The sequence below is a fragment of the Balaenoptera physalus genome, assembly GCF_965194825.1.
Source record: "Balaenoptera physalus genome assembly, chromosome: X".
NCBI lineage: Eukaryota > Metazoa > Chordata > Mammalia > Artiodactyla > Balaenopteridae > Balaenoptera > Balaenoptera physalus.
Genome location: NC_138903.1, coordinates 62780354 through 62798447, shown reverse-complemented (window position 1 = coordinate 62798447; position 18094 = coordinate 62780354). Strand labels below are relative to the sequence as shown.

At 39.4% G+C, this 18094-nt stretch overlaps 1 protein-coding gene, 1 long non-coding RNA gene and 1 pseudogene across 9 annotated transcripts in view; all 3 read left to right on the top strand.

Moving 5' to 3' along the window:
• Window positions 1-18094, top strand: part of HDAC8 (histone deacetylase 8) — a 243685-nt gene that overhangs the window by 137462 nt on the left and 88129 nt on the right. The gene's annotated exons all lie outside the window — the stretch shown is intronic.
• LOC309652342 (ADP-ribosylation factor-like protein 4A pseudogene) lies at window positions 11-5227 on the top strand (annotated as a pseudogene). Its single transcript has one exon. The product of its transcript is annotated as an ADP-ribosylation factor-like protein 4A pseudogene (transcript).
• LOC309652362 overlaps window positions 6719-18094 on the top strand; it is a 49743-nt gene continuing 38367 nt past the window's right edge. The window contains exon 1 of the long non-coding RNA XR_014258687.1: window positions 6719-17435. This is a non-coding gene — a long non-coding RNA (uncharacterized lncRNA). The remainder of the gene's footprint in view (window positions 17436-18094) is intronic.

Below are 18094 nucleotides of genomic sequence, written 5' to 3'. Positions count from 1 at the left end.
ATATAAGTGTAGAAAGCAAACATTTACAGAATTGAGAAGAAAAATAGACAGTTCTAATGTAATAGTTGGAGACTTCAAATACCACTTTCAATAATAGTTAGAACATCTAGACATAAGGGCAATAAGGAAATAGAGAACTTGAACAGCATTATAAACCAATTAGACCAGAAAGATACGTAGAGAGAACATTCCCCCCAACAACAGCAGAATGCACATTCTTTTCAAGTGGACATAGAACATTCCCCAGGATTGACCATATGTTAGGCCACAAAACAAGTTTCGATACATTTAAGAAGATTGAAATCATTCAAACTGTCTTTTCTAACCACAATCGAATAAAGCTAAAAGAAAAACAACAGAGGGGAAAGTGAGAAGTTCAAAAATATGTGGAAATTAAGCAACACACTATTAAAACAACTAATGGATCAAAGAAGAAAACACAGTAGAAATGAGAAAATACTTTGCAATGAATGAAAATGAAAACACAACATACAAAACTCATGAGATGCAGCAAGGGCCATAATCAGAGGGAAATTTATACCTGTAAATGCCTACATTAAAAAGAAGATCTCAAATCAATGAACTACTTTTACATCTTGAAGAACTAGAAAAAGAAGAGATAACTAAATCCAAAGCTAGCAGAAGAAAGGAAACAACAAAGATTAGAATAGAGATAAATGAAATAGAGAAGAGAAAAACAGTACAGAGAATGAACAAACCCAAAAGTTGGTTCTTTGAAAAGAGGAACAATGACTTCCCTGGTGGTGCAGTGGTTGAGAATCCGCCTGTCAATGCAGGGGACATGGGTTCAAACCCTGGTCCGGGAAGATCCCACATGCCACAGAGCAGCAAAGCCCATGCGCCACAACTACTGAGCCTGTGCTCTAGAGCCCATGAGCCATAACTACTGAGCCCATGTGCCACAACTACTGAAGCCCATGCACCTAGAGCCCATGCTCTGCAGCAAGAGACGTCACCGCAATGAGAAGCCCGCACACTGCAACAAAGAGTAGCCCCCACTCACTACAACTAGAGAAAGCCCACGCACAGCAACATAGCCAAAAATAAATAAATGAATTTTTTTTAAAAAAAAAGAGCAACAAAATTGACAAACCTTTAGCTAGACTGATAAAGAAAAAAGAGGGAGAGAGAGAAGACACAAATAACTAAATTCAGAAATCAACAGAAGGACATTGGGACTTCCCTGGTTGTCCAGTGGTTAAGAATCTGCCTTACAATGGAGGGGACACAGGTTCAATCCCTGGTCAGGGAATTAAGATCCCACAGGCCGTAGGGCAGCTAGGCCCAAGCACCACAACTACTGAGCCCATGTACCACAACTAGAGAGCCCACATGCCGCAACTACAGAGCCCACACGCTCTGGAGCCCACATGCCACAACTAGAGAGCATGCGTGTCACAACTACTAGACCCACACACTCTGGAAGCCATGTGCCACAACTAGAGAGAAGCCTCGCATGCCACAACTAGAGAGAAGCCCGTGCGCCACAACGAAGAGCCCACACGCTTCAACGAAAGATCCCACATGCGGCAACTAAGACCCAATGCAGCCATAAGTAAATAAATAAATAAATAAACGAAGGACATTAATGCCAAACTTACGGAGACTTTTTTTAAGATTATAAGAGAATGCAACTAACAATTGTATACTAACAAATTAGATAGCCTAGATGACATGGACAAATTCTAGAAATAAAAAAGTTACCAGAACTGACTCAAGAAGAAACATAGCATCTCAATAGATCTGTAACAAGTAAAATATTTAAATTGAATTAGTAATGAAGAACCTCCCAACAAAGAAAAGTCACAACCAGATGGCTTCACTGGTGAGTTTTACAAAACATTTAAAGAATTAATACCAGTTTGCCTCAAACTTTTCCAGATAACTGAATAAGATTGAACACTTCCCAACTCATGCTAGGAGGCCACCAGTGCCCTGATACCAAAGCCAGATAAAGACCTAACAAGAAAAGAAAATTACAGCCCAAAATATCTTATGATTATAGATGCAAAAATCCTTTAACAAAATACTAGGAAACTGCATTCAACTGCATATTAAAATGACCAAGGGGAATTTAACCCAGGTATGCAAGGATGGTTCAACATAAGAAAATCAATCAATATAATACATCACATTAATATAACAAAGGGGGAAAGCTACATGATCATCTCAATTGATGCAGAAAAGGCATTTGACAAAATCCAACACCCACTTATGGTAAAAGCATTCAGAATGCTAGGAATAAACAGAAACTCCTCAACATGATAAAGGGCATTTACGAAAAACCTACAGCTAACATAGTCAATGGTAAAAGATGAACACTTTCCCTCTAAGATCAGGAATAAGACAAGACACCCACTTTTACCACTGCTATTATATGTTATACTAGAATTTCTAGCCAGAGCAATTAGACAAGAAAAAAGGAAATAAAAGGCATTAAGATTGGAATGCAAGTAATAAAATTCTCCCTATTCACAGATGACGTGATTGTACATATAGAAGATTCCAAAGAATCCACATGAAAGCTACTAGAGCTAATGAACAAACTCAGCAATTTTGCCGGTTGCAATACACACACAAAATCAAATGTGTTTTTATACACCAGCAATAAACAATCCAAATATTTTTAAGAAAGCAATTCCATATAGCATCCCAAAGAATAAAGTACCCAAGAATAAATTTAATCAAGGAGGTGAAAGACTGGTACACTGAAAACTACAAAATATTTGCTGAAGGAAATTAAAGAAGACCTAAATAAATGGAACAGCATCCTGTATTCACGGATTATAAGGCTTAATATTGTTGATATGTCAGTACTGCCCAAAGCAGCCTATAGATTCACTGTAATGCCTATCAAAATCCCAACAGCCTTTTTTGCAGAAATGAAAAGGCCAATCCTCAAATTCATATGGAATTTCAAGAGGCCCCAAATAACCAAAACAATCTTGAAAAAGAACAAAGTTAGAGGACTCACTTCCCAATTTCAAAACTTACTACAGTGCTACAGTAATCAAAACAGTGTGGTATTGGCAGAAGGACAGACATATAGACCAATGATATAGAATTGTAAGTCCAGAAATAAACCCATACATCTATGGCCAATTGATTTTCAACAAAGGTGCCAAATTCATTTAATGGGGAAAGAAAGAACTCTTCAACAAATGGTGCTTGGACAACTGGATATCCACATGCAAGACAATGAAGTTGGACTCCCTACCACACAACATATACAAAAATTAACTCAAAACAGATCACCAATCTAAATATAAGACCTAAAACCATAAAATTCTTGAAGAAAACATAAAACATAAATCTTCATGACCTTGGAATTGGCAGTGGATTCTTAGACATGACAACAAGAGAAAAATAGATGAATTTGACTTATCAAAATTTAAAACTACTGTGGATCAAAGTACATTATCAAGAAAGTGAAAAGAAAATCTATAGAATGGGAGAAAATATTTGCAAATCATCTAATAAGGTTTTAATATTCATAATATATAAAGAACTCCTAAGCTCAACAAGAAGACAAATAACCCATTTTAAAAATTGGTGGGCTGGGTGCAGAGCGGTGAGGTGAGGGGATCATGCTGCAGGGACAGCAGGCCTGCCCCGGCGGCTGCCACAGGTCAGACGCAGGGAGCACCCTCTGGCCAGTGGACAAAGGGTTAACGCGCCGGCGGTGACCGCAGGCCGGATGTGAGAACCTCGGCGCAGCGTCCGCGCTGCAGGTGCGCCCGGGTGGGCAGAGCGAGCCGGCTGGCAGGGACCTGACCAACCGGCCGAGGCTCCCCTTCCCCTGCAGGGGTCGCTTGGCTCCCTCCACAGGCACCCTCTTTTCTAACTTGAGGGCAACCGGTGATGCCTGTGGACCGAGGGAGAGCCTGGCTCCGCAGTGCTGGGAGCGGCAGTTACTGTCACCAATTAGGGCATGGGGGCGCGTGTGGCATGGACGCGCTGACGCAGGTGACCAATGGGATTTGGGGTCAGGGGTGGACCGTGTGGAGTGGGCATGGTCGTAGTCTGGAGCCACGGTTTCTAGTGAGGCAACGGCCAGAGCTGCGTGTAGAGCTAAGCTGAGCGGCGGTGGAGTGCTTCTCTGCCCCCGTGTAGAAGAGCCTACCAATGCTTTCTCATTTGGATCCAGGCTCCAATTCGGGAGTCTGGTAGCTGGATCCCCTAGGAAGAGAAGTTCTCAAGCAGTAAGAAGAAAGCCTTTCAATTTGGAACACTTCTTTGCAGCTGGAAATGGGGAATGGACTGTCAGACCAGACTTCGATCCTGTCCAGCCTGCCTTCATTTCAGTCCTTCCACATTGTCATTCTGGGTTTGGACTCTGCTGGAAAGACAACTGTGTTATACAGGCTGCAGTTCACTGAATTTGTAAATACCGTACCTACCAAAGGATTTAACACGGGAAAAATTAAGGTAACCTTGGGAAATTCTAAAACAGTCACTTTTCACTTCTGGGATGTAGGTCGTCAGGAGAAATTAAGGCCACTGTGCAAGTCATATACCAGATGCACAGATGGCATTGTATTTGTTGTGGACTCTGTTGATGTTGAAAGGATGGAAGAAGCCAAAACTGAACTTCATAAAATAACTAGGATATCAGAAAATCAAGGAGTCCCTGTGCTTATAGTTGCTAACAAACAAGACCTGAGGAACTCATTGTCTCTCTCAGAAATTGAGAAATTGTTAGCAATGGGTGAACTGAGCTCATCAACTCCCTGGCATTTGCAGCCCACCTGTGCAATCATAGGCGATGGACTGAAGGAAGGACTTGAGAAACTACATGATATGATAATTAAAAGAAGAAAAATGTTGCAGCAGCAGAAAAAGAAAAGATGAATGGTGATAACCTTTTAGGTATGTGTGGAGTAGGTTTTCTGTGGTCTGATTTTGACAAATGGAAGAGTGTCTACAGCCTGGTTTGCCTGCCTGCCCTCCTGGATGCTGTTAAACCTTTGTTTTGTTGAACAATCAGATGTCCAACTCTGTTGCCTTGTGGAAGATGAGTAAATGCAGTGCTTCTTAAAATGGCCTCTTTTCCCTACCCCACAAATCTTTTGGTACTACCATTTTGGAAGCCAAGCAAAGATAGAAAATTGACCAGAAAACAGCTGTAGAAATTTGACCTGAAGTTAGTGAAATAAAACTTTGAAGAGTGTCTGCTAAAAAAAAAAAAAAAAAAAAAAATTGGCAATGCACAGAAATCTCTTGCATTCCTATACACTAATGATGAAAAATCTGAAAGAGAAATTAAGGAAACACTCCCATTTACCATTGCAACAAAGAGAATAAAATACCTAGGAATAAACCTACCTAAGGAGACAAAAGACCTGTATGCAGAAAACTAAGACACTGATGAAAGAAATTAAAGATGATACAAACAGATCAAGAGATATACCATGTTCTTGGATTGGAAGAATCAATGTTGTGAAAATGACTATACTACCCAAAGCAATCTATAGATTTAATGCAATCCCTATCAAACTACCAATGGCATTTTTCACAGAACTAGAATAAAAAATTTCACAATTTGTATGGAAACACAAAAGACCCCGAATAGCAAAAGCAATCTTGACAAAGAAAAATGGAGCTGGAAGAATCAGGCTCCCTGACTTCAGACTATACTACAAAGCTACAGTAATCAAGACAGTATAGTACTGGTGCAAAAACAGAAATATAGATCAATGGAACAGGATAGAAAGCCCAGAGATAAACCCACGCACATATGGTCACCTTATTTTTGATAAAGGAGGCCAGAGTATACAATGGAGAAAAGACAGCCTCTTCAATAAGTGGTGCTGGGAAAACTGGACCACTACATGTAAAAGAATGAAATTAGACCACTCCCTAACACCATACACAAAAATAAACTGAAAATGGATTAAAGACCTAAATGTAAGGCCAGACACTATAAAACTCTTAGAGGAAAACATAGGCAGAACACTCTATGACATAAATCACAGCAAGATCCTTTTTGACCCACCTCCTAGAGCAATGGAAATAAAAACAAAAATAAACAAATGGGACCTAATGAAACTTAAAAGCTTTTGCACAGCAAAGGAAACCATAAACAAGAGGAAAAGACGACCCTCAGAATGGGATAAAATATTTGCAGATGAAGCAAGTGACAAAGGATTAATCTCCAAAATTTACAAGCAGCTCATGCAGCTCAATATCAAAAAAACAAACAACCCAATCCAAAAATGGGCAGAAGACCTAAATAGACATTTCTCCAAAGAAGATATACAGATAGCCAACAAACACATGAAAGAATGCTCAACATCACTAATCATTAGAGAAATGCAAATCAAAACTACAGTGAGGTCTCACCTCACACCAATCATAATGGCCATCATCAAAAAATTTGTAAACAATAAATGCTGGAGAGGGTGTGGAGAAAAGGGAAACTTCTTGCACTGTTGGTGGAAATGTAAATCGATACAGCCACTGTGGAGAACAGTATGGAGGTTCCTTAAAAAACTAAAACTAGAACTACCATACGACCCAGCAATCCCACTACTGGGCATATACCCTGAGAAAACCATAATTCAAAAAGAGTCATGTACCACAATGTTCACTGAAGCTCTTTTTACAATAGCCAGGACATGGAAACAACCTAAGTGTCCATCAACAGATGAATGGATAAAGAAGATGTGGCACATATATACAATGGTATATTACTCAGCCATAAAAGAAACGAAATTGAGTTATTTGTAGTGAGGTGGATGGACCTAGAGTCTGTCATACAGAGTGAAGTAAGTCAAAAAGAGAAAAATAAATACCGTATGCTAGCACATATATATGGAATCTAAAAAAAAATGGTTCTGAAGAACCTAGGGGCAGGACAGGAATGAAGACACAGATGTAGAGAATGGACTTGAGGACATGGGGAGGGGGAAGGGTAAGCTGGGACGAAGTGAGAGAGTGGCATGGACTTATATATACTACCAAATGTAAAATAGGTAACTAGTGTGAAGCAGCTGCATAGCATAGGGAGATCAGCTCAGTGCTTTGTGACCACCTAGAGGGTGGGATAGGGAGGGTGGGAGGGAGATACAAGAGGGAGGAGATATGGGGAAATATGTATATGTATAGCTGATTCTCTTTGTTGTAAAGCAGAAACTAACACACCATTGTAAAGCAATTATACTCCAATAAAGATGTTAAAAAAAATTGGCAAAGGATTTAAATAGACATTTCTCCAGAGAAAATTTACAAATGGCCAATGAGCACATGAAAAGATGCTCAACGTCATTAGTTATTAGGGAACTGCAAATAAAAACCTCAATGAGAAACCACTTTATACCTACTGGGATAACTATAATTTTTAAAATGAAAATAGCAGGTGTTACTGGGGATGTGGAGGAATTGGAACTCTTGTAAATTGCCACTGGGAATGTAAAATGGCACAGCCACTGTGGATAATAGTTTGGTGGTTTCTCAAAAAGTTCAGTATAGAATTACCATATGACCCAGCAGTTACACTCCAAGTTATATACCCAAAAGAACTGAAAACAAGGACTTAAACAGATACTTGTATTCAGTGTTTACTGTAGCATTATTCACAATAGGCAAAAGGTGAAATAACTCAAATGTCCATCAGTAGGTGAATGGATAAACAAAATGTGGTATATCCACACAATGAAATACTATTTGGCCATAAAAAGAAATGATGTTCTGATATAAGCTACGACATGGATGAACCTTGAAAGCATTATGCCAAGTGAAATAATCCAGACACAAAAGGACAAATATTATATAGTTCCACTTACACAAAATATCTGCAATAGGCAAATTCATATAGACAGAAAGTAGGTTAGAAGTTACCAGGAATTGGGGGAAGGGGGAATGGGGAGTTATTGCTTAATGGGTACAGAATTTCTATTTGGGGTGATAGAAAAGTTTTGGAAACAGATAGTGGTGATGATTGCACAGTATTGTGAATGTACTTAATACACTGAATATTATACTTAAAATGGTTGCAATGGCATATTTTATGTTTTATATACTTTATCACAATGATATTAAAATTTTAAACATAAAGATAGACCATATCATGGACCACAAAAGAAATCTCAGCAAATTTAAAAGAAGGAAATCAAACAGGGTATATTTTCTGACCAAAACAGAATCAAACAAATTAATAAAAGATAGTAGGATAATCTCCAAGTATTTAGATACTTAAAGAACACACTTCTGAATAATCCATTTGTCAAAAAGCAAATTTCATGGAGAATCAAAAATTACATTAAAATGATTTAAAATGAAAATACAACATATCAAAATTTGTGGGACACAGCTAAATCAGTGCTGAGAGGGGAATTTACAGCACCAAATCTTTAAAAAAAAAAGGATAATCTCAAATCAATAATTTAAGCTGCCACCTTAACATACTAGGAAGAGCAAATTAAATGAAACTGAAAACAATAATAATATAGAAAATGAAACAGAAAGGTGGTTCTCTGAAAACGTCAGTAAAATTGACAAATCTTTAGCAGGACTGACAAATTTAAAAACGGAGAAGACATAAATTGCCAAAATCAAGAGTGAAGTGGGGTATCACCACAAACCCTACAGACATCAAAAGGGTAATAACAGAATACATCTAACAACTCTACACACATAAACTTGACAAGTTAAATAAAATGAACTGCTTCCTCAAAAACCACATGCTACTGCAACTCGCCAAATATGAAATTATTTGAATAACCTATAACTATTAAGGAAATTGAATTTGTATTTGAAAACTCCCAAAAAAGAACTCTCCAGGCCTAGATGGTTTCACTGGAGGATTCTACCAAATGTTTAAAGAAGAATTCAAACCAAATCTATACAATCTTTCCAGAAAATAGAAGAGGAAGAAACACTTCACAACTCATTTCATTAAACCAGTGTTATCCTGATACCAAAACCAGACAAAGACAGTACAAAAAAAGGAAAACTACAGACCAGTATCTCTGCTCTGTGCATTCCATAGCTGAAAGACATAGCAAGCAGCATCTGAGGAGCATACAAAACAAAAAGGAAAAAATAAAACTGTCCCTATTTGCAAATGACATTATTGTCTACAATACAATCCCAAGGAATCTACAAAAACCTCCTAGAACTAATAAATGTTTTCAACAAGGTCTCAGGATACAAGCTTGACATACAAAAATCAATTGTATTTCTATGTACTATCCATGAGCACATGGAAACCAAAATTTAAAATACAATGCAATTTATAATCAGCTTTTAAAAAATGAAATACTTAGGTGTAAATCTAACAAAATATATACCAGACTTGTATGTTAAAACTGCAAAACCCTGATGAAAGAAATCAAAGATCTAAGTTCATGCAGAGACATACCGTGTTCATGGATTAGAAGACTCCACGTAGTAAAGACGTCAATTCTTTCCAGATTTATGTACAAGTTTAAAATAATTCCTATCAAAATTCCAGTATGTTTTTTGAAAATATAGACAAGATTATTATAAAATTTATATGGAAAAACAAAGGAACTAGAATAGCTAAAACAATTTTATGAAAGAAGGATGAAGTGGGAGGAATCACTTTACCAATTTTAAGACTTAATATATAGGTACAGTAATCAAGACTGTGTGGTATTGGCAAAGGAATAAACACATCAAAGAACAGAATAGAGATCCCAGAAACAGACCCGCACAAATACAGCCAACTGATTTTTGACTAAGGTCCAAAAGCAATTCAATGGAAGAAAGACAGCCTTTTCAATAAATAGTGCTGGAGCAGTTGAACTTCCATCAGCAAATTGGTAAATTTAGTTTAAGAAAAAGTAGAAATCTATTTTACTGTTTTTGCAGCTTCTCTGTAGATTTGAAAATTTTCAAAATAAAAAAATTGGGGAAGAGACATATAAAATATAGTGCAATTATATTAATTTACAGTGGAAGATATACCTGTTGGGTAACCACAATAGTCTTATCTACTCCAAGGGCATTTCTTTCCCAGGATCAAGGGAGCTAGGAAACTGAATTAGTAAATCAGAAGGTTACTTGATGAGCATGGAATCAGAGTGAAGGAAGTGACTGTTTCATAATTGAGTCTTCATCCTTAGGGACCACAACATGTGTGTCTGTCATATACGTGGTCTACCCAGCTCCCTCTGCTCTCCAGCCACTGCACAAATGTACACACTTCCCTCTCCCATCCCTTCCTGTCCCTCTGCATAGTGAGGAGTGGGGGGTGCTGGACAAACAGTAACATATCTTCACTCTCTAATCCCTCTTTTTCAAATAACTCGTACACCACCTTTCTGTAGCACATTATTCTTCAGACAGTTTACAGTAAAACTGATTAGATTGCAGCTTTCTTCGAGTACATTCCAGTCTTGCAGATATGCCCTGATCACCTTGATTACACTTGGATATTTCCCAAATCTCCATCAGCAACACATCTACAACCATGTCTTTGTGTTATTTCACTCTCAGAATCATTCTGAGCCTATCTCCAAATTCCTGGGTCACCTTACTGCAGCCTAGACTCTGACTACACTTATTTCTTTAGTTTGATTTATTTTGCCAAGGTCCCATCATAGACAGATTTTTTTTCAAGGTGTTGACAATATTACTGCTTCTTTTGGTGTCTTGCTACTGCTCTACAAATGTATTTTTACAAACAGTATGAGCTAAAGAAGGTATAATAGATGAAATGATAAAATTAGATTATATATATATATATGAAAGTGCTTTGAAAGTTAAAAGCACTGAACAAGTGTAAGAGATGATTATTGCTATAATTTAATAGGTAAAGCCACTGGCTGCTTCAGGCCAGACCTCATAGGATACTCCAGCCGGTCTGCTCTGTAGTTTTTCCACCTCACATTTCTCTCCCATTTTCAGTCACGTGATGAGTAAGTCTCTGGGGAATGAATCATGCTGCCAAAGCCACAGAGACTGATTTATAAAGCAGACCTTAAGGTGGTCATTTATAATGAGCAGTATATTAGGCAAGACAAGACTTTCATCAACAGCATAAAGGCCCTCCTGGCTGGTGGGTCATCCCAGTCAAGAAACCAGTTATACACCATAAAGCTGCTCAGCAAACACCTAATTAGAACAAAAGGAATTGGATAGTCTCCAGAGTTTTGTTCTTCTTTTAATCAAGCCTAGGTACCTGAGAAATTGCCCTTCTCCATACTAGGAATAGTTCTGTCTACAGAAGCAAAGACGCCATTGTCCAAAAATAGACAGTCCTCTCCATGGTCGTTCCTGGAGATGCACTGACAGATTTTCTCTTGTTCACCCATCTCACTTTGCCAGTCATCTAAGTACCTGTCTTTACAACATTACCTCGAGACAATCATGTTACAATTTCTGACATTACAGTTTACCTTAACATCAGTAACATTTTAGGGTGGTCATTTCTTGACACCTTAATATCTCCGTTTCCCAATATACAACGGGTTACCATGGCAGGCAGGCCCCATTGTTTACCACTTCAAAATGTGCTCATCCAACAGTGCCACAAAGAAACTTATGCTTCACTTCTTAAACTTTTTCATCTTTTTCCCCATCTGCCAAATAGCCAAAGTGCACTCTAGTGCCTTTAGGATATTACCAAAAGCTAGTCTGCTGCTTTAGTGCAAAAGTGTGGGTGCTACCTGAAGGCAAAAAGGAATACCTGCAGGTCTGTACCCAGCACCAACTGTTTGGGAACCAGAAATCTAGTCTGCTAAAGTTCAAAGGGAATGGAGAAACCTGAAGCTTAGAAAAGGTAAATGATTCAGTAAAATAGTATATATGAAATTCCTAGCACAGGCCCTCAATAATAGTTAGGAAAAAGAAATGAGCAAATTGTCCAAGGTCTCCCAAATAGTGAGTGGTAGGGCCAAAACTCCTCACGTAGTTGTTTCCCCACTAACACAGTGCCTCAAAAGTCATCTTGAAAAATATTTTGCTTTCCATCCTACTTTTCAGAAGTATTTTGTGGGGAAGAGCAGAGAGAAGCATCTGCTTGTATTTCATTGTAGACTGGAACTTGTTGACTTCAGCGTCAGAGTAACTTTCTCTGAAGCCTTCCCTGAGCCCCTTCTTCTGAGCCCCAGCGCCCTTTGATTAAATTCTGCCTTTTATCATCACTTGCACTTCCTTCTCTCCTATTTCTGGCCTCCTGAATATAAACTCTTGAAGTGTCCACTCACTCATCTTTATACGCCTCACAGTGAGGCCCAGTGTAGAGTCTGGCACATAGTAAGTACTCAACAAATTTCTGGTAATTTGAATTGAGTTCCATTAGCTGCAGCTTCTGTGATTCGCCATGATTTTTTGCCTGAGCCCCCTGTCTCCTGTCTCGATTCCTTTTAATAGTTTATACTACGAGCTGGGTGAAACTAGTTATGCTATCCTCAAGATTCCATGGAACTCTTTTCAAAATCTTTTCCTCCGTTTTTCTTCACAACTCCATTTTGGTGAACTCTGCTTCCATCACCCCTTTCATTCATTCATTCGCTCATTCACTCACTCACAAATGCACAGTGAAGTAGACAGAGGGGCCCTACCTTTTAGAACTTGTAATCTCCTGGGAGATCAGCAGTAAACAAATAATAAAATAATTACAGATTGTGATAAGTGCTAAGGAAATAAACAGACGATACCGAGATCAGGACTGACCTCTCTGAGGGGATCAAATCTAGGTCTGAAGTACCAAAGCCATGAAGAACCCAGCCAGACAAAGCTGCATTCCAGGGAACAGCATGTGAAAAGGTAGGAAAGAGCTGGATATGCTCAAGAAAAAGCAGAAAGGTTGTGCGACTGGGGTGTATTGAGTGAGGTGCGGGGGGTGGGATGAGGTCAGAGAGGCAGGCAGGAGCCACGTTATGTAGGAGACTTGTAGGCTGAGGTAAGGAGTGTAATCTGACTCTAACTGTAGTGGGGGTCAAAGAGTTTTTAAGCAGAGGAGTAACATAAGCGAATTGACATTTTTAGAAGATGGTGCTGACTGTTGTGTGGAGGCCACATAGTGTGGGGACAAGAGAGGGTGCAGAGACCACTGTCCAGGCTAATACACTGGTCCAGCTGAGGACTGCTGGGGCCTGGACTAGGGTGGTGGCAGTGAAGATGGTATGATTCAAGAGATATTTTTGAAGTAGAATTGAAGGATTCTGGATTTGCTGATAATTTGAATGGGGGACCTCTTTGTTTTACTGTTTAGGAAGGTAAGGCACAGGAAGACTAAGTTGATAGGGAATAATTTTTGTGCTGTAACTGAACCCTGATTTCCTAACTGCTGGTCTCGTGTTCTTTCTCTGCACTACTCTGCTTTTCATAATCTTCAGCAATTCTCACTACCTTTGTGTCTTCTCCCAAATGCAATCATTCACCAAATCCAGCCCCCTCCTTTTCTGTGCCCCCTGAATCTCCTGCCTGCACTTGCCATGCCCATTCTGCTCTGGGTTATAGTGACTGCCTTCTGGCTGGCCTTGCTGCCTCCTTCCAGCCTTGCAGTGCAGGTCATTTTTCATGGCTTCACTTCAACCGTGTCTCTAATAACTCTCCAGCAACTCCCTACTCATTCAAATGAAAATCCAGACTTTGGGCAGTGGCTTCACAGCACTTCCCCAGCTAGGTCCACCCAACCCTTCCTGTTTGCTCTCGTCTCCCATTATAACCCAGCCCACATCTTCAATTTTAGCCTTTTTGTGGCTGCCCCTCCCAGCTCTGAGCTATTAGGCCAGCTGCTTTGTGTATGAAATTCCCCTCTTTTGCTCTTTCTTCTTGACTAGCAAGTCATAGATTTTTCCTGAATCATTTCAGTCATTCATTCTTTATTTCACCAAATAATAATTGAGTACCTCCTTTGGGCCAGACACTACTAGCTACTAGGCATGAAAAAATCAGTAGAGATGGTACCTGCCCTCAAGGAGCTTGCAGTCTGTTGAGGGAGGCAGATCTGTAATGAAATAATCACGATGTGTTGTATTAAGTGGCCCAGGGGCTATAGATACAGAATGCTGGAGCTACACACAAGAAGTAGCAACAAACCCTACTGAGGGAAACAAGAAAGGCTTCACAGAGGAGGTGACATTTGAATTGAGTAGAAAGATATACAAGTATTTTTGCAGGTGAAGAGAGAGAGTAAGGGCATTCCTGGAAGAAAGAATCCGTTGTTATTTGATAATCATAATAGCTAGCAGGTACTGCTTTTTCAGGTATATGTATACTTGTGATAGGGCGGAATATGCTGGGATTATAGTGAGAGGTTCAGTATGGCTGGAGTATGGGACACATAGAAAAGCATATTGGAAAATGAGAATAGAAGGAGAGATTGGGACAAGATTCTACAAGCAGTAGGAGCCAGGAGAGATCTTTTTTTTTTTTTAATTTACTTTTTGGCTGTGTTGGGTCTTCATTGCTGCGTGCAGGCTTTCTCTAGTTGCAGCGAGTGGGGGCTACTCTTTGTTGTGATGCACAGACTTCTCATTGTGGTGGCTCCTCTTGTTTCAGAGCACAGGCTCTAGGCACACGGGCTTCAGTAGTTGTGGCTCACGGGCTCTAGAGCACAGGCTCAGTAGTTGTGGCACACGGGCTTAGTTGCTCTGCAGCATGTGGGATCTTCCCAGACCAGGGCTCGAACCCATGTCCCCTGCATTGGCAGGCAGATTCTTAACCACTGCACCACCAGGGAAGTCCCCAGGAGAGATATTTAAAAGAGGGAGTGTCATGATCAGTTTTGGAACTGTGGCAGCTACAGTTGGTACACAGGTTATAGAACCATGGAGGTGATTACAGAGGTCCCGTGAGAGATGAAGGCTTCAACCAAGGTGAAGGCAGAGGGGACAGAGAAGAGGACATATCTACACTAAGACTGACAGGGTTGGGCGTCTCATTGGACATAGTGGAGTGGGAAAAAGCAGAATCAGGAGATGACTCCAAGATTTCTAACAGGATACCATTAAGTGGGATAGAGAACAGAAGAGGAGGAAAGGGTTTAAGACAGAAGATCAGGAGTTTATTTCGAGCAATTTGAGTTTGAGTGACCAATCAACATACGAGTAGAAAAGTCCAGGAAGCAAATGGGTACAAAAGTGTGGTGCTCAGAAGAAAGCTCGCCACTCACAGCATCTAAAAATTCATCCATTCTCTAAGCGCTATATCTCTTCCTATGTATTCTGAGTGTTATGCTAATTGTACACTTGTCTACCCTAAAAATCAGGGGTCCTCCTCAGTATGAAGCTTATGTCCTTGCAGTAGCCTACAAGACCCAGCATGATCTGCCCTCTATCACCTCTCTGACCTCATTTCCTACTGCTCTGTCCTCCACCACACTGTCCTACTTGCTGTTCTTAGAAGGTATCAGGCACAAGGCACACTCCCACTTCAATATTTTGCACTGGATATTTCCTCTGCTTAGAATGCTTTACTGTGGATGTTAACATGACTAACTCCTTCAAGTCTTTGCTCAGTTGCAACTTTTTCAATGAGACTTACCCTGACCACCATATTTAATACTATAGCTGCCCATCCCCCCTCCCTGACCACTCACACTTTTTTTTCACCAATAGCACTAATCATCTGCTAACATACAGTGTAATTTACTTATGTATTATGTTTATTGTTTATCAACTCTGTCTCTCCTCTAGAATGTAAACTTCTTGAGGGCAGAGATTTTTTTCTTTTATTCACTAATATATGTCAAGCACCTAAAACAGTGCTTGGAGCATGATAAACACTCAGTATATATTTATATTTGTTGAATAAATGAATGAGAGTATAGGTTCCTGCATCAGTCTCCCTTCTAAAATTTCTGTTTGCATGGGCCTTGTACCCTCAGGGCCAAATAGAAATATAGGAAGGGGAAATGAGTAGATATAAGAATAACAATGCCATTTGGCAGCCACACATTTCTGGTATATTAAAATAAAGCCTTTCTTAACTGGCCCCTTTCATAGTTTGTATGACTTATTGCTACTGTAGCAAATTACCACGAACTTAGTGGCTTAAAACAGCACAAATTTATTCTCATACAGTTCTGGAGGTTAAAAGTCTAAAATGGGTCACAGGACTACATTCCTTCTGGAGGTTCTAAGGCAGAATCTGTTTTGTTGCCTTTTCCAGCTTCTAGAGGTCTCCTGCATGCCATGGAGGTTCCTTCCTCCATCTTCAAAGTACATCACTCCAACCTCTGCTTCTGTCACCACATCACCTCTCTGTCTGTGCATTTCCTGCTTTCCTATTTCCCTTATGAAGATCCTTGTAATTACATTGAGTTCACCCATATAATCCAGGATAATCTCCCCATCTCAAGATCGTTAATCATGTCTGCAAAGTCCTTTTTGCCATGTAAGTTAGCATATTCACAGATTCTGGGTATTAGGACTTGGACATCTTCAGGGAGCAAGCATACAGACTAAGACACAGATTGACAAGGGTTTGTTCAAAGGTGTAACCTAGTTCTGAAGACACCACACACCCTGGAGACATGTGTAGATTCAAATGTTCTAGAGCAACACTATCCAATAAAACTTTCACAATGATGGAAATGTTCTATATCTGCACTGACCAATACGGTACCCACTAGCCACATGTAGTTACTGAGCATTTGAAATGTGGCTAGTGAGACGGAGGAACTACATTTTTCATTTTATTTTATTTTATTTTATTTTCACTAATTTACATTTAATAGCCACATGTGGCTAAGTGGTTACAGTATTGGACAACAGAGGCCTGCAGCTGGGGGGAAGGGACAGACAGTAAGGAAAATTTTTTGTCTAAGTTTTAACTTTGAGTAGAATTTTAAAAAAAAATACCTCCCTGAGATTTTATGACACCTGGTTTGGAGATTGAATATATATTATGTGAATGGCACAAAAAACCACAGGCCACGATTTTTAATTTAAAGTGGACCTAGGTTTGTGATGCCTCAAACACCAGGGAAAATCAAATTGAAAGCTTTCATGGGAGAATGCACTGTTACTCTCGGGCCACATGGAAATCCCACAGAGAGTTCTAACAAACTCCTTCACAATCAAAAGTCACAATTTACACAAGAAAACCAACTTCCAGGAGGAAGCAGTCAACAGGGGGGGAAAAAAAGGTAAAACATAACTAGACCCGCAAAGATTTTAGATATTTACATTATCATATACAGGATATTAAATAGATATGTTAAATACATTTAAGGAAATAAAAAAGTACAGAGCAAAGAGCAAGAGACTATCAAAAATGACCTGCTACCGCATAGCACAGGGAGATCAGCTCGGTGCTTTGTGACCACCTAGAGGGGTGGGATAGGGAGGGTGGGAGGGAGGGAGACACAAGAGGGAAGAGATATGGGGATATATGTATATGTATAACTGATTCACTTTGTTATAAAGCAGAAACTAACACACCATTGTAAAGCAATTATACTCCAATAAAGATGTTAAAAAAAATTGACCTGCTAGGTTTGAAAAAGAACTAAATAGAATACCTAGAAATGAAAAATATAATAATTGTTATTAAAAACCGTGATGAAGTTTTATGCATCAGTTGAAGAGAAATTAGGAAACTGGAAAATACATCTGAAAAAATCACACAAAATTCAGAAAAGAGGTACAAAGAGATGGAAAATATGAGTGCTTAAGAGATATGGAGGATAAAGCAAAAAGGCCCAATATTAATCTCTTTAGAATTCTACAAAGGAATAATAGAAAAGGGGGAGAACCATTCAGATAAATCATAGCTGGAAATTTTCCAGAATTTTGAAAAACAAAAATCTGCAGGTTCGAGAAAACTAAGAAATTCCAGGCAAGATAAATAAAAAGAAATTAATATCTACATGCATCACAGTCAACTGCAGAACACCAGAGACAAAGATAAGATCTTAAAACAAGCTAGAAGTAAAAGACTGATCACATACAAAAGAACAACAATTAGACCAATAGGTGACTTCTCAACAGCAACATTGGAAGCCATATTAGAATATAATGTTGAAAGTGCTTAGAGAAAATAATTTTCATCTTAAAATTATATATACTGTGGGGCTTCCCTGGTGGCGCAGTGGTTGAGAGTCTGCCTGCCAGTGCAGGGGACGCGGGTTCGGGCCCTGGTCTGGAAGGATCCC